The sequence below is a fragment of the Tasmannia lanceolata genome, unplaced genomic scaffold (assembly GCF_043159265.1).
Source record: "Tasmannia lanceolata isolate RefF3 unplaced genomic scaffold, GAP_Taslan_0.1 ptg000018l, whole genome shotgun sequence".
In the NCBI taxonomy this organism is placed as follows: Eukaryota; Viridiplantae; Streptophyta; class Magnoliopsida; order Canellales; family Winteraceae; genus Tasmannia; species Tasmannia lanceolata.
The window spans coordinates 19122719-19150420 of record NW_027518695.1 but is presented as its reverse complement, the minus strand read 5'-3'; the positions used below and the strand labels follow the sequence as shown (position 1 = coordinate 19150420).

The 27702-nt window shown below is 37.7% G+C and overlaps 1 long non-coding RNA gene and 1 pseudogene across 1 annotated transcript; one reads left to right on the top strand and one right to left on the bottom strand.

Moving 5' to 3' along the window:
* Window positions 1-9584: 9584 nt before the first annotated feature.
* Window positions 9585-10905, top strand: LOC143851489 (cytosolic sulfotransferase 15 pseudogene; annotated as a pseudogene).
* A 9961-nt stretch (window positions 10906-20866) lies between these two features.
* LOC143851842 (uncharacterized) lies at window positions 20867-27123 on the bottom strand. The gene is made up of 3 exons (XR_013236527.1): window positions 26955-27123; window positions 23649-23972; window positions 20867-21991 (listed from the first exon to the last, which is right to left on the bottom strand). It is a non-coding gene; the product is annotated as an uncharacterized LOC143851842 (long non-coding RNA).
* Between the last annotated feature and the right edge of the window lie 579 nt (window positions 27124-27702).

Here is a 27702-nt window from a genome sequence, read left to right as displayed (position 1 = left end):
CATTTGCCTTTTGCTAGGTATTTAATTTTATAGATTAAGAGTGACAAAATACAAAAAAGATGCACACAAAGATCAATCAAAGATAGGGTGAAAAGATCGTGGTCCCACTCCTGCAAGAAGAGAGCAAAGAAAAAATCAAAGAAGAGAATTGGAAAACTAGAAATATATAATTGAAGGGAAATGATATCAGCGCTACAAAGTTTTGATATTCATGTGGTCTATGAAACTGGAAGGATAAGCAAACCAACCCGATGGATTGCCGAGCTAAAATTCCTACGAAGCTTGTCTGTATTTCAATTTTCAAGAGCTGTCAAAAGGTTATTACATTTCCCAAAAATCTCTCACAAGCAAATTAAATGCTAAAAGACAAGCTAGGACCGTACTGGTCATGAGAGGGAGTCAGGTATTTGGCCCATGGGGGCAGAGAATGGTTGTTACAGCAAGTTGGGGCCATACTTTTACACTTCATGTTTTGATAGATTTCACTTCAAGCATGGCCTCTTGTTATAGCACATTGAGGCCCACATGATAGGATGATCCAAACTGTTCATTTGTTGGGTCACAAATAAATAGGTTGCACCGCGGATGATCATAACCGTTCAATCTATAAGGGGCAATCTATAAGGGGATTGCCCTTATAGATCGGACGGTTAGGATCATCCTATGGAGATGATTTAGGAGATGCAACCTATTTACATTGCGGCCTAGCAAATGAATAGTTTGGATCATCATATGAAGTGGATCCAAAATTTTGAAAAAAACTAGACTTTTTTTCTTTTCTTTTTTGATTGGTAAGTAGGGGTTAGGCAGACCTCAAGTAGAGGCAATGTCCACAAGAATAATCAGCAAGAAGGGCCCCTAACAAAAAAACCCAAAAAATACAACATGAAAATAGAGCGGAGCATCCAAAGTAAACTATCCCTAAAGCCAGAGGCGATGTCCACAAGAATAATCAGCAACCACAGGTATCGGGCATTACTCAGAAAAGCAGGGCAACAGCTAGACCGATCCGGAATGAAGAAACCAGCCTTCCGAGCAGCTAACTTAAAATCGAATATAAGACTTCCCATCAGTAACATCAATAGAAAAAAAGATTACACACGAGCATACAAAGTTCCCCCCTATCTTCCTCAAGAAAGGACAGAAGGGGAGGAAGGCAATCCACAGAGGTCATGCAAGAACCTTTACAGGGGCAATCAACTTTAGATAGAAAATCTGCGGCCCTATTTGCTTCAAGCCAGATATGGGATAATTTCCAAGAGGATAGTGAGGCTAGGACTTTTTTGATAAATTCAAGAGTTTGAATCTTGTGCCAAGAGCAGGTTGAATTTTCTAAAATCATATTATCAGCATCTTTTGAGTCTGTTTCAATCCAGAGGTGTTGGATCCCTTGGGAGGAATAAAAAAAAATAAAAATACTAGACTTCACGTGTACACAACTTATAAAATCGTCAAATGTGAATTCCTTTAAAGTCCTGTTTAGATTGCAAGAAAAACATTTCTGATTTCTTACAGAAATAGGGATTTTTTTTTTCTTTTCGCCATTTAGAGAGAAATGCTATGATTATTGTTAACTTAGATGGATATCATTATAATTTGAAGGTCCCTCCAAGTGAAAATTGAATAGGATCCGTCCAAGTTGTCTTTTTTCGTGTGTATAATAAGTAAGATACTTTAGAAAAAATTTCCGTTCTAAACTTTTCCAAAATATTCTTACAATCCAAACTAATATAGAAACTTTAGTGGGTGAAAGAGAGACTATCACCCACATTAAGGATGATCATAACCGTCCGATCAATGCCAAATTTCCTGGCCTTAGCGTATAAAATCCATTTTGGGGAAAAATCGTGTCTTTGGAATGAAATCGTGTCTTTGGAATGAAAATCACGTTTTAAGGGCTCAATGGCATGGTGTTGTAAATTCAATTGTTTTCTTGGTTTTTTGCATACTTAAAAGGATGGTGGCATGGGCTGTAAATAATAACAAAACAAGGGCATTTTGGTTGTCCTCAAAAGGTGGTTGAAAATCACGTGCTTACAGCTAGGTATGTAATTTTATAGATTAAGAGGACAAAATACAAAAAAGATACACAACAAAAAGATCCGTCAAAGATTGGGTGAGATCATGGTCCCACTTCAGCAAGAAGAATGAATGAAAAAAGCCGAGACAAGATCACAGAGAAGAGATTGAAAAACTGAAGATAATTGAAGGTAAATGATATCAGCACACTGCAAAGTTTAAATATTCACGTGGTCCGATAATCAATCTAGGTCTTACAATCATTTGAAGAAGTTGGCTGAAGAAAAAATATTTTATCTATCAATTAGTATAATATTTTTCAAGGATTTTAGAAACCACAAATCTTATAAATAAGAAGATTGAATATAGGACATGTAGACATGCATATATATATATAACGAAGTAAAGATAACATTATTCGATTTATATAATTTTTTTCAAGATGATTGCAGATAGAGAAGGCATACCTGAAGAATTAATATTGCGAGAAGTAGAACTGCCCCAAAATAGAACTTAAAATCTTCGACACTTGTCACTTCTTAACGTTTAACCTAGAAAAAATAATGCAAAAAAATCAAATCATGTTACTATAACAAGTTGGACTCAAAATTGTGAGTCCAAAACCAATTGTTGGAGTCGAAATTAAAGAATAATTGGAATCAAATAATTAAACAAGTACACAGAAAATTACAACTCAATTTCAATTTCAATTCGCCAATGAAAACAGACAGTTACAACTAAAATTCCTACGAAGCTTGTCTGTATTTCAATTTTCAAGATCTGTCAAAAGGTTATTACATTTCCCAAAAATTTCTCACAAGCAAATTAAATGCTAAAAGACAAGCTAGGACCGTATTGGTCACGAGAGGGAGTCAGGTATTTGGCCCATGGGGGCAGAAAATGGTTGTTATAGCAAGTTGGGGCCATACTTTTACACTTCCTGTTTTGATAGATTTCACTTCAAGCATGGCCTCTTGTACCACGTTGAGGCCCACATGATAGGATGATCCAAACTGTTCATTTGTTGGGTCACAAATAAATAGGTTGCACCGCATTAATCGTCTCCATAGGATGATCATAACCGTTCAATCTATAAGGGGATTGCCCTTATAGATCGGACGGTTAGGATCATCCTATGGAGATGATTTAGGAGATGCAACCTATTTACATTGCGGCCTAGCAAATGAATAGTTTGGATCATCATATGAAGTGGGTCCAAATTTTTGAAAAATACTAGACTTTTTTTCTTTTTTTTTATGGGTAAGTAGGGGTTAGGCAGACCCCAACCAGAATTCATAAAAATGGCAAAAAGTACACTAAGGGGCTCGAAAGCCAACAATTTTAAGGGGGCAATCCAAGAAGGGCCCCTAACAAAAAAACCCAAAAAATACAACATGAAAATAGAGCGGAGCATTCAAAGTAAACTATCCCTAAAGCCAGAGGCGATGTCCACAAGAATAATCAGCAACCACAGGTATGGGGCATTACTCAGAAAAGCAGGGCAGCAGCTAGACCGATCCGGAATGAAAAAACCAGCCTTCCGAGCAGCTAACTTAAAATCGAATATAAGACTTCCCATCAGTAACATCAATAGAAAAAAGGATTACACACGAGCATACAAAGTTCCCCCCTATCTTCCTCAAGAAAGGACAGAAGGGGAGGAGGGCAATCCACAGAGGTCATGCAAGAACCTTTACAGGGGCAATCAACTTTAGATAGATAATCTGCGGTCCTATTTGCTTCACGCCAGATGTGGGATAATTTCCAAGAGGATAGTGAGGCTAGGACTTTTTTGATAAATTCAAGAGTTTGAATCTTGTGCCAAGAGCAGGTTGAATTTCCTAAAATGATATTCTCAGCATTTGTTTAGTCTGTTTCAATCCAGAAGTGTTGGATCCCTTGGGAGGAATGAAAAAAAAAAAATACTAGACTTCACGTGTACACAACTTATAAAATCGTCAAATGTGAATTCCTTTAAAGTCCTGTTTAGATTGCAAGAGAAACATTTCTGATTTCTTACAGAAATAGGGATATTTTTTTTCTTTTCGCCATTTAGAGAGAAATGCTATGATTATTGTTAACTTAGATGGATATCATTATAATTTGAAGGTCCCTCCGAGTTGAAATTGAATAGGATCCGTCCAAGTTATCTTTTTTCATGTGTATAATAAGTAAGATATTTTAGAAAAAATTTCCGTTCTAAACTTTTCCAAAAAATTCTTACAATCCAAACTAATATAGAAACACTAGTGTGTGAAAGAGACACTATTAGCGACATTAAGGATGATCATAACCGTCCGATCAATGCTGAATTTCCCGGCCTTAGAGTATAAAATCTAGATTTTAGCTTTGTAACATTCGGGATTTTAAAATCCTAGATTATAAAATCTAGGACTTTACAATCCTAGGTAATAAAATCCATGAATAACCCTTTGTATTTTGTGAAGAGAGAGAGAGAGAGAGGATGATCATGATGATGATTATCTGGTGCAGAGAGAGAGAGAGAGAGAGATATATATATATATATATATATATATATATATATATATATATATATATATATATATATATATATATATATATATATAGAGAGAGAGAGAGAGAGAGAGAGAGAAAGAGAGAGAGAGAGAGAGAGAGAGAGAGAATGCATGTCCCATTTAGCATAACGGGAATGAAAGTAAAAAAAATCGTTGTGCGTTAATGATTGACACATCGGGTGGGTATTAAGGAGAAAAGGGGGCATAAATTAAGGGCATAAAAAGAGAGAGGGGGGCATTACTTGCAGACATATGGGGGCCATTTATCAAGGGCATTAATTGATAAGCATTTAAATATGATTTTTTTTTTTTCAAATTTCCCCATGCCCCCACCTAGCTCAGTTGGTCATTGGGAGGGGGGCCGTGGACACGAAAGGAGCTAGGCATGCATGTACAGACATAAACCATTAAAAGAATTTTGTATATCCGGGGGGAGGGGGAGGGCGGGGGCATGTCCCCCCTCAAGCTATACGTGCCTCCTCCCCTGGGGCAGTTTGCATGAATGGAAAAAATTATCAGCAAGCTTTGTATGCAAAACAGACATACACTTCACACATCAATAAAAGCACTTGGCTGTTACACTTAACTATCTGCCCCCACTTCCTACGTCTCTACAGATGCAAACAGTCATATTCTTTTCAAAAACATCTCTACCCATCCCTTTAAAAAAAATCTTCACAACTCATTCCCTCTTGGAAGGGGGGAGACTAGTTCCTTGAAGTTTTTGTTTGATGAATTAGATCAAGCAAGAGGTTGCTTGAAGCATTACACCCAAGGTATCTAATTTGGAATACCAAGTTTGTTGCCTCTAGCCCCTATATATAGAAATACACTATGGTTAATGACTGGTTAATGGACTCTAGCCCATGTAGGCCCACTACACCGGTCCATTATCTTATTGGGCTTATATTAGAACATACATGGGTAATATAATACTCCCAACAGTTTTTGCATAATATCCATAGTTTCAAAACTCCCCCACGTCACCATGGAGACACCGAGTTGACTCCCTTCTACTTTGGCCGTGTTCTAATTGTTGATTTTTAAGAGCACAGATGCAAAACAAATAGAATAGGAGAAGGTCTGTTGAAGTTTTGTTAAAATCGGGATGAATCTGGAATTTTTGCAAAAAACCAGTCGAATGAATATTGTCAGATGCCCGAATGAATAGTGTCGGACATCAGGAAAAACATGAACCGAGAACCCGAGAGTGTCTTTCCCTTCGAAAGTGCATAGAGACGTCCAAATGAATAGTGTCAGGCGTCCGAATGAATAGTGTCGAACGTCCGACCACAGTGAAAATTTGGAAGTATTTTTTTAACTTTGGGAGGTTTTAACCACTACTTTGGCCACTATCCTAGGCCTATTTATTGATATGTATGACACTGTTTGGGATAGGTATTGCGCCCTATAAGTTGTTGAAAGGAAATATATTCGTCATTCGAGGTGCTTAATTTCATATTACTTTAGTGTTTTGATTTACCATTCGATATCATATAGTTTGATCATAGTTGCCTAACATCTTTTGAACATGTGAACCTTTGAATAGAGTTTTAGATCTTTACTTGGGTCTTGCGTGCTTAACCATTTTTAAGAATTGAACTCTATTGAATCTTGCTATTTGATATACACTTACTAGATGTATTTCCCACAACTTGGAATCTTTGTGAAACCTTTGCAATTCCTCAATACCATGAACTTCTGGACTATTGTGCACCCTACTACATTGGAAACCCTTGTCGAAAATTTTGTGAACCACCACTATGAACACCCTTTTGGACTATATGTATTGTGGACACCTATTGAGAGGCTTAGGTTATGGGAACTTAGAAAATACCCCGCCAGTGGGGCATAGGCACTTGCCTATATATGAACATAAGAATTGTTATCCCGCCAAAGGGGGATAATCGTTGGCCTTGTAGACAGGCATGTGAACCCATGAACTAGTTCTGACACCGTGGGTGGTCGATGTAAGTAATAACACGCTTTTTGGACCCATGTGCAGTCGGGGTAAAAATAACTAGCCTTTTGGACTAAGCCGATTATCTCGGGGTGTTATCATACCCATTTTGACTCCCTTCAGTGATCCCTTAGATGTTCTGGCTCTATTGGTTATGACTTTTGGTACACCTCTTGTTGGACTCTGTTTATCAGGTATTATATTTGTGTTAGGCAATTCTTGTCTAGATTTGTACCGATATTATTCATTCTTTGGCCTTGCACATTTAGCATGCATGACCCCACTTTAGTAGTGCGAGCTTTCAGCTGATTGTGGTTTAATAATTTTCAGCTTTTGAATCCTCATAGAAATCTGAAGGGAATGTTGCATCATCACCTATTAGAGTTTGTTAAATCTAACATAGTGAGTATTGTGTAATAGTAAGACTTTGCTTTAAATTCATGTAAGACAATATTGTTTAGTTTACATTATGAGTGATTTTGATATTGTTTTGCTAGCCTTGTATACTTGTAGAGCTTGCTTTGCAGGTATACGGCGATATCGTGTCCCCAAGTCTTGGGGGTGTGACAACCTGCGTGGGTGGCATGATAAAAAGTGAGCTGCTGTTGGATCAATGTACCAAGCAGGGACGGAGCCAGAGGGGGGAGGCACTTGCCCCCCCTCAAAATTGAAAAATTCTCAATTTCTCAGGATCTATATAAGTATGGACAAAGTGAGGGGATGAGAACATAGTGTTTTTTTCAAGATCGAATAATCTGTGTCCAAAATTGTCCAAAATTGTAATTGTCAGAAATTGACTCTTGCAATTAATACCTCTCTCTCTGGGATGAGAACATAGCGTTGTTTTCAACTTTGAATAATATGTGTACAAAATTGTCCAAAATTGTAATTGTCAGAAATTCACTCTTGCAATTAATACCTCTCTCTCTCTGGGATGAGAACATAAGCGTTTTTTTCAACTTCAAATAATCTGTGTACAAAATTGTCCAAAATTGTAATTGTCAGTAATTGGCTCTTGCAATTAATACTTCTCTCTCTCTCTCTCTCCCTCTCTCTCTCCAGCGAACTAAAAATCTCCTATGACATTGTGGATTTGTGGCCCACAAATGAACGGTTCGATCATCCTCTGAAGTGGGACCCAGAAGAAAACTGGAATTCACGCATACACACACCATATAAAATCTCTACTGATACGCTCAAAATATATCAGTTATAATATGGTGTAAGCTCGTATAGTTCAAATTATTTTTAAAAAAGTATTGTATAACTCACCATAGGATGATCCAAGCTATCCATTTGATGGGCCACATCGTAAATACACTGCACCCCAATGAAAATGGTTTTTGGGGTGCAATGTATTTACGATGTTAGGGTCATAGCCCAAAAACTCATTTCGATAGGATGATCCTAGGCCACATCGTAAATACATTGCACCCCAATGAAAATGGTTCTTTGGGTGCAATGTATTTCCGATGTTAGGGTCATAGCCCAAAAACACATTTCAATAGGATGATCCTAGATCGTACTACGATCTGTATTGGAATTGCATATTATGGAGACCTTTCATAGAGCTAGGATCGTTCTATTGAAATGAGTTTTCTGGCATAGCCTTACATTGTGGCCTATCAAATGAACGGTTTGGATCATCATATGGTAAGTTGTACAATACTTTTTGAATGATACCAGACTACACAAACTTTCACCATCCCAAAACAAATTACCCAAGCCATGCTAGGAGTGTTAAATAGTGGGCCCAACCCATCAAAACATGTGTAATATAATTTGGCCCCACTACATGAACTGTAAGGGAAAAGTTATACTAGCCCCCTTTTTTACTAGGGAGAAACCCTCTAGTGTAAAAGAGTAATGGGCCTCACCCATGTTCTGCCCCTCCTCAAGCAAATTCCTGGCTCCGCCCCTGGTACCAAGTGTGGTACCGCCTGCAATGTACTTGACGATCGGGTACCATATAAAAACTCAAGAAGAGAAATGGTATTTGACTGTTAGGATTAGAGGTGGATGTGGAGGTGGAGCTTATATAGGAAGCTTTCTACTTAAATGGTAAGGGTATGAAAATTTTCTACTTAAATGGTCAGGGTATGGACATTTCTCCTTCCTTGTGGTTGTATATGGAGTGAGTGAGTGTTGATTTGAGGGAGATTTTGGGAGTTCCCTTAATGGAATAAAACTCCTCTTGGCAATGGACGTCTGATGGGATTCCTATGGATGACATAATTCTATTCCTAGTCCAATAGAAAGGAAAGTTGTGAAAAGAAAGCAGGAAGAAAATTTGGGAAGTTTTTTCACAATCTCTCTCGGCTTTAAGAAATGATGAAATGAGGAACGAGTGGAGTTTTTAACCTCCTTACATTTTTCACCAAGGCAGGCTTCATTTAAGAGGAAGAGAGTTCCTTTTTCTCTTTTTACCTAGAACGACCATTTTAAAGAAGGAAATAATGCATGGAGGAAAGTGGTAGGAGGCCCTTTTGTTGCATAATTGGGGTGCCTGGGAAGGAGAATTTCCTTTTTCTCTTTATCTTTTCAAAAGCTAAGTCCAAGGGTCCCTTGTGAATAGGAGTCTTCTATCAAAAGAAACATGAAAGGTCTTGATTTTTTTTATTTGATAAAGATAGGAAATTTATTAAGAGTAGATTACAAGTGCATCTCGGACGCATGATTTGTTGGAATTTATGAGGATGATGCAAGGAATATAAAATATTTAGAGGAATGCTAAACTCAGAGGTGCCCTTGCAAAAAAAAAAGATGAAAGGGCACCCCATTGGTTGCACTCACCAAAGTGCATTTAAGAAATGTAAAAGTTAAATAATATTAAATTATTGACTCTGGTGACGTCCAAGTGTCCAACCATTGAGCGCGGCTCTTCCATCATTTTTTCCAAGGGAGCCCTTGAGCTTAGCATACCTCTAAAAATTTAAATTTAAGTCAAAAAGTTTTTTTTGTTAGGGACAAAGCATTCGATACTTCATAAATTTACATAAAGTTAGCCACCTATAAGATGAACGGTCTGGACTGCATCACCGACAAGCGTGAGAAAATCAAAACAAATTTACAGTGGAAGGTTTAGAACCAAGGGATTGGTAGATGAAAAGTGATATACCTAGAACTGGAGTATAAATATGTGGCTACATATCCAATCTCTGCAAATTTCATTGAGGAGATTAGGTCCTCAGACTCATTATCTTCTCCATGGAAACATCCCAATGGAATAAAGAGGATGAAATATTAAGGCAAGAATGCAAAGAACTGATCTCCTCCCTTCCAAGAACGAAAGGGTGGTCACTTCCTTATTTCTATCAATATCAAGGCTTCTGGTATCCTGTAAAGTACTTGAAAGGAGCAGTGGCATTCCATCAACACTATCAACCCCGCGATGGAGATACTTTTTTGGTCACCACGCCGAAGGCCGGTACCACTTGGCTGAAGGCGCTTGCTTTCGCTGTTGTGAACCGGAAGCGTTACCTTCTCACTGACCACCCCTTGCTCAAGGCTAACCCCCATGGCCTAGTCCCTTTTGTCATGGTGGAGTTCTTTGCAAATAACCAACTTTCTGAATTTGAGGGCCTTCCCTCCCCTAGGCTCTTGGCTACCCACATCCCTTACAATATGTTACCTGAATCCGCAATAGAATCGAATTGTCGGATAGTTTACTTGTGCCGGAATCCAGGAGATACCTTCATTTCGATGTGGGTTTTCTTTAGCAAGTTGAGAGAAGAGAGTGTAGGACAACCACTTCCTCTAGAGGAGGCCTTTGAGTTGTTTTGCACTGGAGATTCTGCACTTGGTCCTTATTGGGATCATGTGTTAGGTTACTGGAAGGCAAGTTTGGAAAGGCCTGAAATGGTGTTGTTCTTGAAGTATGAGGAAATGAAAAAAGAACCCATACTTCATTTGAAAAGGTTAGCTGAGTTCTTGGGGTATCCTTTCTCTCTGGAGGAAGAGAGAGAAGTGGTGGTCGAGGAAATATCAAAGCTATGCAGTTTTAAGAATTTGAGCAATTTGAAAGTAAACAAGGGAGGAACAGTAGAAGTAGGTATTGACGGTAAGAATTTCTTTAGGAAAGGAGAGGTGGGTGATTGGGTAAATCATTTGAGCCCTCCAATGAAAGAGCGTTTGGATCAGCTCACAGAGGAAAAGTTCCACAGTTCTGGTCTCACCTTCTCCTTTTAGTTACTGGTTCATCTTCATATGTGTATTTTTCTTATCTTGTTTTTTGTTTGGTTTCCAGTAAAGCTCTTACTGACCAACCAAAAAACAGTACCATTTCTGTTTTGTGTCATATTGATATGTGTTTTTCTGATTTTGTTTTATTTGGTTTCGAATAAAGCTCTTGCCGAGCAACAAAAAAAGAACCATTTCTGTATTGGGTCATTTTCATCTGTGAGCTTTCCCTTTTACAGTATAAAAGATTAAATAACACACCATCTCCAACAGCTTAAGCTTTCAGAGTAATTGGCCGTTTCACATAGTATCAGAGCAATTGCCCAGGGTTCAAAACTCCTTGATATTAAAAATCCACATATAATGGCCAACCCATAAAGAAAGGTCACATGTTCCACGTGTAGGCCAACCCTAAAAAGAGGGGCCACTCTTGAGCAAGAATGTTAGAGTCTAAAAGATTAAACAACACCATCTCCAACAGCTTAAGCTTTTGGAGTAATTGGTAGTTTCACATCCGTATCTTACTCTTGTTTGATTTCCAAAAACGCTCTTACTAAGCAACCAAAAAAATGCTATGTATGTATCGGGTCGTCCTAACTGTGAACATTATATCACCACCGACTTCATAGCTATTATTTTAGAGTTTCACTTTATCTTTTATTAGTCATTTAGAGTTGTGTTTACATAGGATTGCTATTAGATTAGTTTAAAGAATTCCACTTTATCTAGAGCTACGTGTTATGATTATCAAAGTAACGCAGCAGATCAAACAAGTATCGCAGCCGAAGCTTACGATCCGAATATTGCCCTAGAATCCACTAGGGAAGAAGAAGAACCCTAGAATCCACAAGGAAAGAAGAGAGAGACGGAAAAGAGAGTTAGTGAAAACGTATTTTCAATTCATCATAATCTATCCTTGCTTCTTTCACACTAACATATTTATAAACAAAAACTAGCCTACTAATTAGTAGGCTACCAAGAGAAATAGAAATCAAATCTTACTAAACTTTGGAAAAAAAATCTACATCCTATAGATAACTCCTTTCTACAGAAACAAATCATATATAGCTACCAATAAGAAAGAAAATAACAAGAAAAGAAAACTAGAATATCTGAAAGCTATGTCCTATATCAAAAAGCAGAACATTACTTGAAGTATGTATAGAATTTGAACGTGAATAAATATTTTGAGTGTCTTTTTCTTAACAGAGTGCTATTGACTTTATCTTCTAGAGAGTGCATATTCACGTTCTGTTACACTTCCACAATTTTTATAAAGTGCATTCACGTTATTTTTCAGAGGCATCTACGGTTTTGGCAATTTTATCTCTCTCTCTCTCTCTCTCTCTCTCTCTCTCTATTGAATTGTTTTTCTTCCTAAGCAGCAAAGAGAAGTTCACAAGTGGTATCAAAGCAAGGTGTTCGATTGGAATACCGGCCTGTTTTTGGATTTGCTTAGAGGAGATATCAAGTTGGGAATACCGGTTTGTTCTTTGGTTGCTTCGAGGTGATATCGAGGTTGGAAGAAGAGATGGCGGGAAGTGTTGGTATGTTGGCGGGGATCGAAAAGCTCAACAATACCAATTACATCTATTGGAAGTCGTGCTTGGAGTCATACCTTGAAGGCCATGATCTATGGGAGATAATGAATGGCAACGACATTGAGTCACCAGACAAGGGAGTAAATATACTGCGGAAGTAGAAGATCCGTGCTGGAAACGCTTTGTACATATTGAAGGAATCAATACAGAAGGAGTTGATCAAGCATATTAGAGAAAAGAAAACTCTGAAAGAAGCGTGGGAGGCACTCTCATCTCTCTTTTCACGGGCGAGCAATGCACAGCTGTAGATGTTGGAAAACAAGATCGGTTCATTAACACTAGGTAATTTATCCGTCTCTGAATATTTCATTAAAGTTAAGAACTTGTGTAACGAGATCTTACAGTTAGATGAGGATTCTAATATTAGTGAAAGCCGGATGCAGAGGTTGATTATCCGCGGCTTGAATCCCGAGTTTAGCGGATTTATCAAGGCTATACGTGGTTGGCCAATGCAACCATCTATCCTAGAATTGGAGAATCTCTTGATTAATCAAGAGATGTTTCCAAAACATATGGCCGGATTGTCTATGAAAGAGAGTGAGGAAGCGCTTATGGAGAATAGTAAGCGGAAGTGGCAGAAAAATAAGAAGTCAAAAGATGGCTATAGGAAAGGTGATCGGACTAATAACAATGAAAATTCACAAGAAAAACTTAATTTTTATTGTTATTGATGTCGTAAGCCATGTCATATTAAAAGAAATTGTTGGGTTAAGATTGAGATCGACGATGGGAATGTTGTCATCGAATCCAAAGACAATGAGGATAATGATGGTGGTGAATGGGACATGCAAGCTTCTTTTGCTTGTGAAATGGTAGGACAAGAAACCGTTATAGAACACGACTTTGAGGGGGAGGTTTCTTTTGCACTGAATGTTGTAGAATCCCCAATTATGAAGAGTCAAGTATGTGCAACAAGTTCTTCTGGAAAGAAGGCTATTGACTACAAAAACGATTGGTTGATTTACTCTAGATGCTCGCACTACATGATTGGAAATCCTTTGATTCTTCTATGGCAGCAACTATATGATTATGTTTAGTGGGAAGACTCCTTAACACTTTTTCAAAAACAAATTCGTCATCTAATTTTTCTCCATAAGTTCTGATTTGATTAACAATATAACTAACTCGTGAGAAAAAATCTCGAATTATATTAGAATTTTTCATAAACAAATTCTTAAAATCACGATGGAGGGTTTGTAACTTAACAGAGATTACCTTCGAAGTACCTTGATATTCTTCTTGAAGCAAATTCCATCCTTCTTTTGATGTAGTTGCAATCATAATCCTTGTAAATATTGTTTCATCCATGGCTTGTTAGATGAGAAAAAATGTTTTTGCATCCTTCTTTTTGCTCTCCATCAATTCAATCGTCGTTATTAATCTTTCCTGCTTTGCAAAATTATCATACACATTCTCTACCAGCTTCCATAAATCATAAGACATAAACAAGGTCTTCATCTTAATAGACCAAAATTGAAAATTATCATCTTTAAAAAAAGGAACACTTTACTGAAAATTTGAAGAAGAATTGGTATTACTTGTCATGTTGTCAACTTACCGAACCCGGGCCGGTCATCTTTTCAAATCGTCCTAGGCCATTCTGCTCTGATACCACTTTAAAGAATTTGATGAACTAAAATACAAAACACAATAGAAGCTTTTCTCATAGGAAGAGTACAAATACTTTATTTTCATTATCTCATTCATACCTTACTAGTAACCAAACCAGCCATTTAAATAGAAAATACACCATCGTGTAACATCACACTTTTTTCAACTTCTAACAATCCTAACTACATATGACTCGCGTAGATAAATTCCGTCACCTAAAAAATAGAAAAGCTATACTCATCCTTCCTATAAACTCGCACTTGACACCTTAAGAAATAATAACTAATGACTCACACGTACAACTCTATAAACTTGTCTCGCATGATCAAACTCACTTCCTAATAACTAGCCACAAACTCTATCTTCATCAAGGATAAGACAAGACTTATAGAAACTTAAGATAAGGATAGCTTGGATGGGTCCAACATTTTCACAAATTTGAATTATAATCTAACAACAACACATAAACAAAATAAAAGAACCATTTTCAAGGTGCCAACCATCTATCATATCTACTTAAAAAATGCAATTTTTCTGTTGCTTGAGAGAGCAGCCACCTCAGATGAATTGAATGCATAGGACAAATTTGCAGAAGGCATCTCTCATGCAATAGCCGGCCCACAAAATGCCTTCTGCAATGGTCCCTCACAAATCCCAAAAGAAGAGGCAGGTAACCAATATAAAACTTAAATTTGATTCAAAAAAAAAAAAAAAAAATTGCATTAAAGATGAATGAAAATAACAAAAAAAGGACGAAGCATTAGATGCTTATAAATTCCAACAAGGTTTGACCCTTATAACACCAAGGATTATGGTAACGAATGCCCTAGTAAAAAGCCCTAAGATAAATGCTCTAGATCGCCTCACCCACATTCATGTATGTTGTGTTGGCCTTGATGGAGGAGGAACTTTCATCATCGTGAGCTGATTTTACTGCCAATTCAAATGCCTCAAACTGGGGTATAAGTATGTGTCTATGCATCCTAGGTCCGTAAATTCCATTGGGAACATTGTTGATAGTTTGAAATCCTATGACTCCCCCATAGTCCCCATGGCCGCATCCCAAATGCTTAAAGAGGATGAAACAATAAGGAACGAATGTAAGGAGCAAATCTCCTCCCTTCCAAGAGGGTATGGGTGGTACCTACCTTATCTCTACCAATATCAAGGCTTCTGGACCTTCTGGTATCATATAAATTCTAACCTTTAAATTTTTAAAATTTATAAGTTTTCAGAAATATTTTGGCCGAGGTTTTGTTTTCTGTATGTAACACCCACTCCAGATCTCCTAGGGAGGTAACTCTCACTAGGGAAGCCATTCCAAAAATCCAATTCCCCCTTGGATCCATATTTCTGATTTTTATTGCTCATGTCCAAGAATTTGGGAGTGATAGGTGTTATATCCAAGTGTAGCCTCCATGTTTGTGTAGGAGTTCTGGTTTGGACATGTTAACACTTAAACTGAGGTCGTTTGGAAAGGTTTTGGAATTTCTCTTTTATTTTGATGATTAGACTTGAAAACCCAGGATTGCACTTTCTTGTACCCGAGTCTGATTTGCCATTCTCACTTGTGATTTCCTTTTGTTTAACCGTTCAAGAGGGGGTAACCAAGTGCTATGATGAAACCCGATTTTGATCTCTTTGGGATCATTTTCTCCTGACTCCCTTTCCCCTTCCTCAAAATTTTCAAACACAAAGCCAAATATCTTTTTCCTCCCGTCATTTTTCTTGTCGTCGGATTTCTTAATTTTGATTCAGCTCGTTTTCTTTTGGTTATTATGAATTTGCTCTTTTTACATTTCACGATTTGTATTTCTTACACGGACTCTTACTTCTTTAGCATCGTAGTGTACATAGCTATAGATGGAGACTGGTATTTAGTTATTTACGCATCCTTGGAGTTGCACTAGATCCTATCACCTCCCCTATAATCTTGATGGATTCTTGATATATCTAGAGGCTATTATGTATCTAAATTGTAAAAGGGGAGACGGTGGACTCTAGTGTTTCAGCCAAGGTTGGGTAATGCTAATATCAACCCTCCTTTTTCTTATGTACTTCTTAGATATATATTGTGTTCATGTGCTGGATTTGTTATCTCTTTTCACATTATGTTAAGTATAAATGTTTGCACATCCCTGGGCCACTACCGACACGAAATTCCTCTCTCTTCTCTCTAAGAGGGTAATTCCGTGATCACGACTTTGCTAGAGGAGGCTGAGAATAAGGCTTCCCCTCGTGGACCTTGACCTATGGAATTCAAGGGAGAAATTCTCAGAATTCAGCAGGTCCTCGATGGAACTTGAGGAGAAAACCTCATTGCCACCCTTCTCATGCAGTCATGTCCATTCCAGTCGTGACCCTGATGGCCCTTGGGCCCACTTAGGTCAAAATTTCCCTGATCGACAATTTACATACATTTCCATTGCTTGCTTTTCGACATTTGAGCCGATTAGGGGAAATTCGTCGAGTGGGGTGCCTAACACCTTCCCCACTCGTAACCCAGGCACAGACCCACCACTTTGGGGATGTCAACCTGCCTTTTATGCAGAGTCACATATAGTGTCCCAGGCCTTCCATCCTAGGTGGCAACTCTTCTTTAGTCCCCATCAGATTTCCAATCCGTTTGGGGAAATTTTCGATACGATCCGGTTTCGGGTTATCTGACCCAAAATCGGGTGGTATTGCATGCCATTGATTCGAGTGTGAGATTGGCACCCGATAGCCATAGCCCCTATGTGGAGGTTAGGGCTGCGGCGTAGAGCCTACCTTATGAAGGACGCAGTTCTTGTCCGCGGCCCGGGTCCCACAGTTTCCACCTAAAGGTAGGTTATGGATAGAAAGGGCTGAGTTGCTAATTTTTTAATTAGGAAATTCCTAAATTAGAACCTGTAAGCCCAATGGTTTTTACCTTGGCATTCCCATCTTGTTTTGATGATTCCAACACACAAGTGATCATTTATCACTAATGTGTTTAATTATCTAAGTTGTAGATCATGAAAAAGTAAGATCAAGGATGCTTGGATTGAAGGCCAAGAAGCCCACATTGGACCACTAATTGGAAGGCTAAAGTCATCAAGCAAGAAGTCATGAAGACTTGAAGACATGAAGAAATTCATATTGAAGACCATTTTTTGTCTTTTAGAATGTAATTGATCCAAACCTAGATTAGGTTTTTAGAAGCATAATTAAGTTAATCTCACACACCCTAAATAAACAAGTGATTGTATTTGTGGAGTTCCAACACCTTGGAACCCTCATAGCAATCCCATCTTGGTTGAGAATTGGAAGCCCAAAAAAACAGAATTGAAAATCTGCTCTTCATAGGCTTCTCGGAACTCCGAGAGTTTTTCTCGGAACTCCGAGAATTATTCTCGGAACTCCGAGAAATGGTCCAGTAGACATTTTTTCATCTTCTGTTAGAATTCCCGGAACTCCGAGATTTTTTCTCGGAACTCCGAGAATTATTCTCGGAACTCCGAGAACACTCCAACGGTCTGAAAAAGAGCCGTTTGGAATTTTGGTGGAATTACCTCAATGCCATTGAACGGTCATATTTTGGTTTTCCTATAAATATGGGTGTTCTAAACATACAAACCATCAATCCTAACACTCTAAAACTTCATTTGAATATCCAAGAGTGAATCAAACTTCAATTGTGCCTCTCATCACCATCTTTAGGATTTGGATCATAGGCTCAAATTTGTACATCCATTTTGTAACCCTTGTGAGGGATTTTTCATTTCTTTCTTTCAAACCTTCGAGTGTTGTATTCGGGCGAGTATTCGGAGAAGCGAAGCCCATTCTCCGTGGTGAGGATAGCCACCGAGGTTAAAGCTATTGGGGTGAGGATAGCCACCAAAGTTAAAGCTATTGTAATTGGCATTCGATCTTCGCCAAGGTTAATAAGATCAAATAGTGAAGCCATCAACGGGTTTGGTTGGTGGAGTGGAGTAGGCCTCGGATTTGAGGACCGAACCACTTTAAATCTCGGGTGCACTCTTTCTATCTCTTTGCTCTTTTATTTGCATTGCACCATTAGATTTAACTTGAATATTGATTCTTGATCTCTTAATCTTAAAATCGGTTTAAAGGTTTTAAATTGGTAGATTCTATTTCTTAAACAACCATATTCTCCCTCCTCATTGTGTTGCCAATCTAGTATAACTTGGGACCCCCTACATCGGATTTTCACTTGGTATCAGAGCCTTGGCTCTTAAAAGATTTTAAAATTTTTGTGAAAGTTATTTCAAAATCTAACTAGGGAAAGATTTTATTTGGCAACTTCTAATTGTGAAATGGCACACCAAATTGGAACCGGACTTCCGGAAGGCCATTCCACAACTAGACCTCCTTTCTTCAATGGGTCAAACTATGGACATTGGAAAACAAGGATGCACATCTATCTTCTGTCGATAGATGTGGAACTTTGGTACATTGTGGAAAATGGATACAATGTACCTTCCAAACCATTTGAAGAATGGAATGTGGTAGAGAAAAGGCAAGCTAATTTGAACTACAAAGCAATAAATTCTTTGTTTTGTGCCTTAGCTACCGAGGAGTTCAATCGAGTTGCTCTTTTTTATTCCGCCAAGACTATTTGGGATACCCTTGCTATTACCCATGAGGGAACATCACAAGTCAAGGATTCCAAAATTAACTTGTTAAAGAGCAAGTATGAAATGTTTAGAATGAGTCCAAACGAGAGTATTTCCGAAATGTATACTCGTTTTTCTCTAATTTCTAATGAACTAGCTAATCTTGGTAAATCTTATCCTAACGATGAGCTTGTGAGTAAGTTACTTAGGTCTCTTCCTCCCCATTGGGATCCAAAGGTGACCGCGATTCAAGAGTCAAAGAATCTCAAGACGCTAACCATAGAGGAGCTTGTAGGATCTCTCATCACCCATGAGATGCTCTTAACAAGTCGTCAAGAGGAGAAGAAGCCAAAGGAGAAGGAAAGGGAAAGTAGATCCCTAGCACTCAAGGCTTCCAAGGAAGACTCATCAAGTGAAGCGGATAGTGACGAAGAAAAAGCTTTACGAAGATTCAAGAGCTTGTGGAGAAAGAAGCATAAGAAAGATAAGAAGAAGAAAGAAGAAAGTGATGTTGATGGAGCCTTAAGATGCTTCAATTGCAAGAAGATTGGACACAAAAGACCGGATTGTCCACTTCTAAAATCAACTTCCTCTAAGTACAAGGGTAAGAAGGATTGGAAGAAGCATAAGGCTCTTGCCGCCGGTTGGGATGCGTTAAGCACATCGGGCAAAAGCTCAAGTGAAGGGGAAGAAAATAAAAAAGATGATCTTTGCTTCATGACATTCACCCATGAAGATGAGGTAAACTCTAACCCATCTTGTAAATCATCAAGTAGCGATAGTGAAAAAATATCTTATGATGAATTGTGTAACACTTTGCACTCCCAAATTTCCAAAAACAAAGTTCTTAAAAAATCCATTTTAAAGTTAGAAAAAGAACTTGAATTTTTGAAAATTGATTTATCTTCTTCTAAATCTCAAGAACAAGTTAATCTTGCAAATCATAAACTTGAGATTGATACCCTTAAGGGTAGTTTGGATGAGAAATCTTGCCAACTTGTAAAATTTCAAAATATGGCAAGCTCCTCCAATTCTTATGAAGATGAAAGAAATGAGCTTTTAGTTCAAACATCCCATCTTCATAATGAAAATGGGAGACTTAGATTATGTTTACATGGATTTCTAAATGGAAATAAAATTATTGACATAATCCTAAGTAAAACTAGTCTTAGACCTCAACATGCTTATCATGATAGGACTAGTGTATCTAACCCTCTTGTTAGATGCCATTTTTCTGGAATGAATGGTCATTACCAATTCCAATGTGCATCCAAGAGTAGGGCTAGATGTGGGACCAAGAAATCTTGGGTTCTCAAATCCCCCATATGATTTTATTCATTTTGTGTAGATTAGGGGTTTTTTTAACTTAAAATTGAATATATTTCATTTGTATGTTTTTTCGATAACCCCTCTTGTATTGTAAAATTATTTTCAATAGGGGGAGTTAAAATTGAATTTTTCTTTGAAAAAGGGGGAGCTTTAAATTGTACATTTTAAACCCTTTGTTTTTCCTACCCCTTCTTTTTGTTGATGACAAAGGGGGAGAAGAATTTAGAGTAAAGTCTCTAGAGTAAGAAAAATGTGAAAAGAGTATATGCCTTATTTGTAAAATCTCTTCTGCTTGTCATCATAAAAAAGGGGGAGATTGTAAGCCCAATGGTTTTTACCTTGGCATTCCCATCTTGTTTTGATGATTCCAACACACAAGTGATCATTTATCACTAATGTGTTTAATTATCTAAGTTGTAGATCATGAAAAAGTAAGATCAAGGATGCTTGGATTGAAGGCCAAGAAGCCCACATTGGACTACTAATTGGAAGGCCAAAGTCATCAAGCAAGAAGTCATGAAGACTTGAAGACATGAAGAAATTCATATTGAAGACCATTTTTTGTCTTTTAGAATGTAATTGATCCAAACCTAGATTAGGTTTTTAAAGGCATAATTAAGTTAATCTCACACACCCTAAATAAACAAGTGATTGTATTTGTGGAGTTCCAACACCTTGGAACCCTCATAGCAATCCCATCTTGGTTGAGAATTGGAAGCCCAAAAAAACAGAATTGAAAATCTGCTCTTCATAGGCTTCTCGGAACTCCGAGAGTTTTTCTCGGAACTCCGAGAATTCTCGGAACTCCGAGAAATGGTCCAGTAGACATTTTTTCATCTTCTGTTAGAATTCCCGGAACTCCGAGATTTTTTCTCGGAACTCCGAGATTTTTTCTCGGAACTCCGAGATTTTTTCTCGGAACTCCGAGAACACTCCAACGGTCTGAAAAAGAGCCGTTTGGAATTTTGGTGGAATTACCTCAATGCCATTGAACGGTCATATTTTGGTTTTCCTATAAATATGGGTGTTCTAAACATACAAACCATCAATCCTAACACTCTAAAACTTCATTTGAATATCCAAGAGTGAATCAAACTTCAATTGTGCCTCTCATCACCATCTTTAGGATTTGGATCATAGGCTCAAATTTGTACATCCATTTTGTAACCCTTGTGAGGGATTTTTCATTTCTTTCTTTCAAACCTTCGAGTGTTGTATTCGGGCGAGTATTCGGAGAAGCGAAGCCCATTCTCCGTGGTGAGGATAGCCACCGAGGTTAAAGCTATTGGGGTGAGGATAGCCACCAAAGTTAAAGCTATTGTAATTGGCATTCGATCTTCGCCAAGGTTAAGAAGATCAAACAGGTTTGGTTGGTGGAGTGGAGTAGGCCTCAGATTTGAGGACCGAACCACTTTAAATCTCGGGTGCACTCTTTCTATCTCTTTGCTCTTTTATTTGCATTGCACCATTAGATTTAACTTGAATATTGATTCTTGATCTCTTAATCTTAAAATCGGTTTAAAGGTTTTAAATTGGTAGATTCTATTTCTTAAACAACCATATTCTCCCTCCTCATTGTGTTGCCAATCTAGTATAACTTGGGACCCCCCTACATCGGATTTTCAGAACCCTAAAAATGGAACTGACAAATAATGCAGAGGAAAATGGGTATTTCCAAATACAGGAAACAATTCCATGTTTGGAAAGAGATTTCTAATTTCGAAACTTGCTAATTTTGAAAAGTGTCCAAAATATAAATTTTCGAGATTAGAAGCTTACCAAAATGGCAGGTGACATGACGATGTCATTTCAACAGATCGATTGCCTATTTGGGGCGGATCATCGATTTGAGAAACTCTAACGGACCAATAGTTGATCAGAGATTTTTCGACTGTTGATTGGAAGGGCCTGATGAGATGCACATGCATCCTTATCCCCGTCTTGGAAAGAATTCGTCCACGAGTTCAGGTTCGCAATGTTGCAAGTGAGTAGAGCTAGGATCTAGATAGCCATAGCGGAGATACTTCTTGTGCCGACCTCGAACTGAAGTCCGTTCCAGAGAATCAGATAATTCCAATGAGCAGGTACTATGACAATTTTGGGTGGGTTCGGGGACTTGGTTTGGCCGGAAAATATGCTCTCGATGTACTCTTCGACCTGTGATATTGGAGGAAGAAAAAAGCTTTCATCACACTCGGTAGGAAGAAAAAATCTTTCATGTAATACCCGACCGCAAGTTGGGAAATTTTTGTGGTGTCATTATCAAAAGATGGGCATAAGTTTTTAGATGTCGTTATAAAAAATAAACATATATGTAAATTGAATTTCGGATATAAATTTTCAAGATTGCTAGCCTACGTTGGACATATATTCCTTGAGTTGCTGCCAATAGGAAGAGAGGTCTACCAATTAATATTAGACAAAGAGAGAAGGGAGTTTAGAAAGATGAACCTCAATTAGCCATTAAAAGGAGGGCTTTCCTCTGTAATGGAGTCTCAAAGCAAGAAAACGTCCAAGCCTTGGTGATACTTTGGCAAGGTTTGATGGAAAATTAAATTCCATAATTGAAAATGAATTGTTAACGCCGGAGCTATATCTAATGGATCCTCAATCTGAGCCCACTAGGCCCACCGAGCCTAGGCCCCAAGTTTAAAGGTCCAAAAACAGTTGCAGTCCATGATTTTGGGTCATCTTTTGGGTCAAAGCTGAAATTACTCACAGATTTAAAAATAGCAAGACATACATGGTTGGAAAGGCCTACGAGTCTACTTTCCAACGCAACAAGCAGTTTGCAAATCGGAGTTCTGTGGAGGGAGTTATGGCTGTTTTTCTGAGAAGGGTCTAAGCTGCCTGCAACATACGAATTTCAGCAGTTTTTGGTTTCTTTGTGCATGCTGTCCAGTCCATTATTCCAAACGTTTTTGGCTATTATTTAAGTTATTTTTAATGTTTTATTTATGCTTTATTAAGTCCCAAAGACCCCTATTAAGTTTAGTAAGTTAGCCTTAAGTATTAGTCAAACTAAATTTAGTTTTCCTCTCCCTTCTTTCTTGAAACTTGTGTTGTCAAGCTAGGAAATGTTGTTTAAGCCTTTGGAAGTGCACCTATGGTTGAGGTAGGTAGACCTGTCCCTACTAGTGTATTACGTCCTTATGGTTAGATCAGGGTATTAAGTTATAATATAAGCAAATTACATTATAAGGCATTAAATCTTATTGTAATTGATCTAGACCTTGAATAAAGTATGTTGAATTTTAGAAAAGAAAAGGAATTTAGTAATACTAAACGAAATTGATCATTTATGCCCTCTATGCATTTTTTGTAAATATTTTGTTGTTTAATTACATGAATCGTGTGTGATAGTGCATGTACTGTTGGAAACTCAAGCATTTGAAATTTATTATCTTTTCAAATTGAGATATAATATAGTTATGCATATGGATAGAAACAAAGATTCATATGGGAATAAAGTTGACTATATTGTATGATATCCAAAAATTGCATATAAATTTTGAAAAGAATATTTCACATCGTAAATCAAAATACATAGTTTTTAGTTGATTACAATATCCAAAATTGAGATGGATTGAAAAGTTGAACTTGATTTGAGTTGAAAAACACCCTCGACATAGTACCCTAAATGGGATTGAAACACACCTTGGAATAATATTTTGGTAGGGTTGAAAAATACCCACGACACATAATTTGAAAGATAACCTTGACACATTGAAAATAAGGGGTTGAAAGATACCCTAAGTACCTTGAGAACTAAATATTTTCTATAATTTAATATAATCTTCAAAATAAGACCTACCCAGTCTTGGTACGGAATTTTCAGTATGAGTTGTGTTTCGCTGACTTGGTACCCACTACCTACCAGCGGGTCTGTAAGCTGGATGTGATCACGTAGACCATGGTTGAGATGGAGCCCATAACGTAGCACGGGCCCAAGTGATGGATTTCGTTGGGTTAATTGTGTCCTTTGCCATAGACGATGGATTTCGAATGCCATCACTAATGAATTTCGAAGTGAGGCCAATTGATTATATATTTGCGCGCACTTGGGACCGCGATCCTGTGAACGTTGGTCAATGTGGTGTGGCCTCGTTTGCTGGGGTACTTGTGGCCTCAGAGAAGACTGACAAATCGTATAAATAATGATTTTGAACAAGTTATGGATTAAAAAAACTTCATAATGTACTTTATTTCATAAGTAGCTTTCCAAATAATTTTTCTTTGAAATATTGTTATTTGAAACATGAAAACATGTCATTTACACTATTTGCATAAGTCAAGATTTCAGAAATTGCATTGTATTATATATATATATATATATATATATATATATATATATATATATATATATATATATATATATATATATATCTGTGTGTGTGTGTGTGTGTGAATGTGTATTAGCTGGTCGGTTATGGTTTATCAGCTAGGCTATCGTGCTCATTATTGTTGACTACCATTTTTCAGACTTTGAGGATCACCAATATGTTCACTGAGCAGTGGAGATTTGCCACACCGTTGATCGAGAGATTTTACTTCAGCCTTTTGTTCTCTAGTTCAGTAATTAGCATGGTGAGGTGATTTGATGTTAATGTATTTAGAAGACTTATTATGACTTTTTTATTCGAGATGTTATATTATTTCAATTAAGTAAATTTAGCTTCCGCACTAGTTAGTAAATGCATTGAAAGGTGTTGTGGTACCCGGATCCCGCGAGAGGGGTGGGGCGCGAGCCGCCGCACCTCTCTCTTGGTCTCTCGTACCCACGCGATTGGCGTGTGCATTTAATTATTGATTTGAATTCGTCTTTTATGTGAACTTGGGATCACTAAGGCAATCCGAATACCACACGAAAGAGACTGACAGAGTCGCCACCTAGATGTGGGATCTAGGACCCATAATTAACCAGAAATCTAGACTCGCTACCTGGTTACAAGAATGGAAGGTATGGGGAGTTATCCACCACATGCACCATTCCTGCCCGATAATCGGTCTTCGATTCCAAAAGCTAACTCTTTTAAATTTATTTTAAATGGCTCATTCAACTCTATGTTAATGTGCGAACTAAGTGACATGCATCCTAAAATCTAATTTCAATGTGAATCCTAAATGTGTATCTTGATTTATTAATTTGTCTGGATTCAATCTAAGTGAAAGTTCTCCTAGAATTCTAATTTCATGGAAAGTCCTAAGTGATTTGATTAAGCATTTACAAGGAAATTAATATACAAAACACCACAATTCGTTGTGGTGCCGACTCGCGGGTGGTATGCCGTCAGACATCCAAGCTGCCTACGTACCCAAGCCTCACTGGGATCAGAGTCGACGTAATTCGGTGCACCTAAGCTAAGCTACTTATGCCTAACTCAACTAGGACACCGATCTAGACTGGATTTGACTGTTTCAACAGTTTTAAGAGGAATTATTTAATTCAAATTGAGGATTTTATTATCTTAGGATTTCATCTAAGATGCTATATGATTCTTATCTAAATGCAAGTTGTCCCTTAGACTAATGCAGGTTAGCCTACATCCTAGTTTACTAGGCTTGTCCTAAGGAAAGATCGGGTGACTAGTGTAACTAGACCTATGGCACGGTTGCTATACGTAGCAAACGTCCGTGATGAGGCTGGACTCCTAACTCTAGGACTCCCTAAAATATAGGACACAACACCAGTGTTCCTAAATTGGACTCTAAGGGTTCTATGGGATTTCGAATCCAAAGCTCAGGAATTTCCAATTCTTCTGGGTTGGTTGAGTCTTTTAAAGTTTTTCTTGAAGGCTTTTAGTTATCTTGAGGCCTTTAATGTGTGTTGTGTCTTTTGAGCAAGCAAACCCCCCCCCTTACTCACCTCTTCCTAGGTGCTCATTTTGTCTGGGCTTTTAGTTTAATGTTTCTATTCAGCGGCCGTGGTTATTGGCAAGAACTCATTGAATCCATCGTTTGGGCTCATAACAAATTAAAAGTTGCTCCTGCTACTCAGCCTAGAGCCTTGAGCATTGTACAAGGACGCGCTGTAGGAGTAACCCATTACCTTTGTTTATTTAGAAGGTTTTGGTTTAACTTGAAACTTTTAGTGGTGTTTCGGTTAATGACTTTTAACAGATTTAGATTAGTATATTTATTTTTATTTATTTTTATTTTATTTTTTAAGTGAGCGAATTTTAGGTTCGTGACTTTTAAGTTAGGTGCATTTTAGATTAACAGATTTTAGGTTTGGTTTGTTTTAGATTAGTGACTTTTAAGATTGGTCTATTTTAGATTAGTAGATTTTAATTTTTGTTTGGAAAATGACATTAATACAAACATGTTTTGACAATTTCACATATTCGACAAAACTTTGACCATTAAAAGATCTAACAAACGCAGCCCACTAAAACTGTCATAACTCTTTAACCGCTTGGCCAAATCTAACATATGAATATGCGTTGGAAAGATATTTTGAAGGGCTTCAACTTTGTAGTTTAGCATTTTCTATGAATCTGTGGTTTAGAGGTTCGAAATAGGGTCACAAGACGGGCAGCCAGCACTATGGCGGGAATGATATTGGCACTACCACGTTTTGCCCTATTATTTGTAATAACTCCTGTTGTCGTTGTTGTGATTAACGGGTTATCAAAAGGGTGTGGGCTGTGAATATCAATTAGAAATGAGGGCTATTATTATTAGTTTGGAATGGGGCTGCGAATATCAATTTGGAATGAGGGTTGTTATTATTAATTTGGAATGGGGCTGCGAATATCAATTTGTGAAGTAGATGTGGGCTATATTTGTTAGCGCTGCACAAGTTAGTTCTAAGATTGAGTGGGTTTTCCAAAATTGGTTTCTTGGTTGCAAAATTAGGTTCTTGGGCTACGAAAATGGTTTTTTTTTAAATTGAGTTTTGGACTGTGTTGTGGTTGCAAATTTAGGTTTCAGATTATTGATTTTTGCCCAGAAAGAACCCAAAATTCCCTGAGCTTAAAGATTCAAAATCCCTCACAATGACTTAACTGATGAACATAAACCAAAACTAAAACAGGATTATCTAATAAGAACAACTCACTTTTAATAACATGTATCTAATTCAAGAAAGAAACTAAAATTAAAAAAATCTAGCACTTACCCGAGAGAGTATATGAGGAGGCGGTTGGAAGAGAATTAACTGAGAGAGAAGAACTAGCTTTCGTGTGATGGAACCCAGAGAAGGTTGCCAATTTTGTGAGATGGAGAGGCCGAGAGATGTGAGAGGTTGAGAGGGAGAGAGAGGCTTGAATTTTCTAAGAGAGGGGTTCTTTTCTTCTCCTTTTCTTCCCTTTTGGATGGTGGGATGAGAGGGTATTTATAGGAGAATGGGATAGGAGGTTAGGTGAGGTTAGGTGAGGTTAGGTGAGATTAGGTGAGGTTAGGTGAGGTTAGGTGAGATTAGGTGAGGTTAGGTGAGGTTAGGTGGTTAGGTGAGGTTAGGTGAGGTTAGGTGGTTTTGGATGGTTAGGATGAGAGGAGAGGTTAGGTGGTTTTGGATGGTTAGGATGTGAGGAGAGAGAACACTCGCGGAAAATATCGTTTTTCGGAAATTTCGGCATCCGATTTCGATAATTTTTTCATCTTTGGAATCCTTGATTTTTACTCTTTCGTTGAATCCCAATATTGCCATAGAAATATCGATTTCAAAATTTTGATGAATGAGAGCCGTCGATCCTTCTCGGCAAATCGTTTTTTCAAAAGATTTAGCAAATCGGTGATCCAAATGAACCAACCGATTCGATCGATTTTGGATCAACGACCAAAACTATTAAACCATGATATCACACCAATTAAGATTTATTTTTTTGTTATTGATGATTTAATAATTTCGACAGTTCTCCTTCATC